We start from the raw sequence: 3,795 nt of genomic DNA, 5'->3' as shown, positions 1-3,795 counted from the left end.
TATATATATATATATATATATATATATATATATATATATATATATATATATATATATATATATATATATATATATATATATATATATATATATATATATATATATATATATATATATATATATATATATATATATATATATATATGTATATATATATATATATATATATATATATATATATATATATATATATATAATAATTATCTTAAAAAATGTAAACAATGATCATATTGTTTATGGTATTCAAATAAATAAAATTACAAACTCATTTATGAGCTTATTCATAAAACATCGAGCACATTCATAAAAAATCGAAACAAAATTCATATAAGGAGAAAATATATTTTTCATCTCTTCCCCCCCAAAAAAAAATTAAATTGTTTTTACGGTTCTAAGAATTGATCATAGCGGTATAGTTCTAAAATTCGTGTAAAAAGAGACAAGGGTACACATTACCTTGGACTTCTCGAGAAGCTCAAAGATAGAGGATTAGTTTTTCGGTTTCCTTTCATCCTACTATTAGAAACGAATGAGGTTCAAGTATATTATTGCGCGCGATATCGTCCTTGTAAAGTTGTGGGAAAAATGACACTAAAATAATACGAAGTTGCCGGTCGGAAACGTTTTTTTGAAAATCTTTCAATCTTACAACATTCTGCTATTTGTCTCTATTTCCGTCTCTCGGTTACTTGGATATTTGCGATGCATTGCGTGTTTGTTCGCTCGTTTGTTCGTTTCTGACATTAACTAGCGCGCGAGATTAGTTTTGCCAGTATTGTCAGGTATTTCTTTTAACGGTACACTGAAATACATGGATTAGTCCAATTTGCCTTCAACGGTCCTTCGGAAAGATTAACTGTCGACATAATAAGATTAATGACTGTCATAGAAGTATTCGGTCCGAGAGAAAGAGCAACTCTCGCGATAGGCCGAAGTTGTGCTTTAACCGCGAACTACCTAGGTACAGGATATTTTTAGGCCGCGGTTCAAACGCCTCCCCAAATAGCCAGTCAAAACAAGTCCATTAATATAACCGACAGTTACTCCTATCCGGTTTATCTTTTATGCATAAACACATCCTGCGCCGGATTATTCCCACGCACTCATTTGACAGCTTATGAGTTCAAGTGATCATTTTGTCCATCGTCAAAGATTATCCAGAGATCTCGAAAACAAAATTTTCAAGATATTTCCTATGACTAATTGCAGTAATGTAGGATTAATATTATAAATAATACAAATTTTTTGTCTAAAGAAATAAAGCTTCGGTGCGAAAATTGAGCAGCGGCTACTTCCGAAATGCGGGAGCAGCTGCCACGAGAGACTCTGTGAATCTCCTACTAGTTTATTTATTAAGAAAGCTATAAAACAACGGAGCGCATTAAGATACAAAGTCACAGCAACGTGCAGCGTAAGAATCGCGCCCGGCAGTTACTCTTCGCGAAGGACTCAGATAAATTGCCGCAAAACTGGAGAGATAAAGCTTGAAATATTCTGGACAATCTCAATTCCGCCGCGGAATGTGTACAGCGTATCTCAGAATAATTGTGCACTTCCTCTCCGAGACATGGATACCGGAGGTTGCTCCAAAATTACGTGGCATTAGTGATTTCCAAGATATATAAATATTAAAATTAAGTAAAATTTATAGAACTTTCTAAATTTTGTAAGATTTAAATAAGACGTGCAATCTTTCTTTCTTTTTTTAAATTTTAAATATATACAATATTTTAATTTTTTTCTGCGCCTGCCTGGGTCCGTCCAAGGCGTTACCGAGATTCAGCATCCTGCCGACATCGCCGGGCGTCACTTCCGGACTCTCGAGCACCCTTCCGCTCTTCGCGGACACATCCTCGTCCTGAGAGAGCGGCCTCTTGATCTGACCGGCGCTAAACTTCCTCTCATCGTTCTTGCGCAGATAGTCCTGCTGCTGCGCCCGATTACGAGGATCCTCCGGGTTATCCTCGTGAGCCGCCGCTGTCTCGCGGCTCTCCAAACTCATGTCTTGGCGGTAAGACGGTTCGTTCTCGTTCTCAAAACCGTCGAGCGTGTTGAAGACGACCCCGTCGCTGCGCGCCGCCTCGCTCTCGTTGAAGGACACGTCGTCGTCAGCGCTGTCATAGTATCGGCGCTGCTCGTGCGTCAGCAGATCGCCGCCGGCGGCGATTTTGGCTCGGCGATTCCGGCAGTCGAACGAAGCGAAGCCGCTCATATTGTCGTCGAACTTGGGACTCTTGCCGTACACCCGGGTGTCCGCATCGAGCTCGTCATCTTCCAGCTGCTTCTGCTTAGCGCCCTTTAACTTGGCGTATATGTTCTTCGTCCTGCCAGGACAATAGTCGTCGCTCGTCGATCTGTCGCTCGACGATGAGCCGGCATGGTACTTCCGCTCACTCTCACAGTTGGAGCCAAAGCGTGGGCATCTGCCTTCGATGTTGAAGCTCTTACTACCCTCGTCTGAGGACGTTGAATGGCCGGATCTGCTCTCGACGCCGTCGCCGTATCGCTCGCGGAATCGCCTCTCGTTTAGAAGACGACCGTCCACGCAATCGAACGAGGACTCCGGATTATTTTCCTCGAGGAACGGTGCCGAGTTATCGTTCACGCTTTGCGGGAAGAAGCCCTCTGTCCGAAACGTGTCCTGCAGCAGGTGCTGATGCACGCTCCTCGGCGACGACTTCGTCGGCGACCGCTCGACACTCATGTCGTATCTTCGATCAAACACGAATTATCGATTAAAAGCGGAACACAGACGTATGTGTGTGTGTATCCGGTTTATAGATCTTTTGAAGTGCCACTATTCTCGTCATTGAATAGCAGCTAATAAGCAGTAATAGCGGCAATCATTTAAATATATTAATTTAAAATAAATATTTTTTTTAAATATCTATTAAAAATAAAAATTAATCATTTAAATTAATTTTTGAAATTACAGCGCAAACAATAAAAGTCTTATGATAATTTAAGTTTTCGTTCGCATTGCAAAACTGGTATAAATAATTTCGTGTCATAAAGTTAGATAGTTCATCCTAAAGAAGGTATGATATTCTCGAGATATTCCGTATGTACGCGTCGGTATGTCTCTTTGTGTTCGCCGTTTTCAACTTTATCTCGTATTGTCTAATAAATTTTACAAGTGTATATACATATATATACACACCATGAGGGCGAATGTTTGGGAGAGTGCAAACTTGAGTGGAACCGTTGAAAAAGAATTTCGGCCGAGTGCACGCGAGAGTGCAAACTTTGCGGTCGCGTTAATATCTGCTTTGTCAAGACATCGCGGGCGAAACCTTGCACAGCCATATCTAGGCTATCCGTTATCTCTCGCATCGTTTCGGTCGTTTCGCTAAGATTTTTCTTTTTCCGGAATGCCGGAATGTCCCGTGTACTCTGACTCAAGGTATACAGCGGTATTTAATTTCCGTCAAAGGATAGAACCACTGACAATAAACAGTTTTCTTTTTATTTTCGCAACTTCCTCTGCCGCACCTCTTAAAAACTGAAAACTTAATGCGAAAGAAGAAGATTTCTGTGTTTCGCAAAAGCAAATCAATCAATTCGCTGACTACTTTTAGAATTAATAAGCTGATTGCAAGAAATATTATATTATATTATTATACTTGTGTCATTTTTTCTAACTTAAGAAATAAATATATTTTATTAAAAAGAACTGTTTATTGTATGTTGTGAATTAATTCTTGCATATATTATATTATAACTGGAAATAGTTAAAAATATATAATTATATATATTATATATTATATAAGTTATAAAGTTACTTTATATATATAT

At 38.7% G+C, this 3,795-nt stretch overlaps 1 protein-coding gene across 2 annotated transcripts in view; it reads right to left on the bottom strand.

Annotated features, from left to right (window-relative positions):
- Positions 1-3,795, bottom strand: part of LOC115236475 (sestrin homolog) — a 243,878-nt gene that overhangs the window by 201,945 nt on the left and 38,138 nt on the right. The gene's annotated exons all lie outside the window — the stretch shown is intronic.

The sequence above is a fragment of the Formica exsecta genome, unplaced genomic scaffold, assembly GCF_003651465.1.
Source record: "Formica exsecta isolate Colony F162 unplaced genomic scaffold, ASM365146v1 scaffold111, whole genome shotgun sequence".
Taxonomy (NCBI): Eukaryota; Metazoa; Arthropoda; class Insecta; order Hymenoptera; family Formicidae; genus Formica; species Formica exsecta.
The sequence above is the reverse complement of the archived record's forward strand: the minus strand, read 5'-3'. Positions and strand labels throughout refer to the sequence as shown.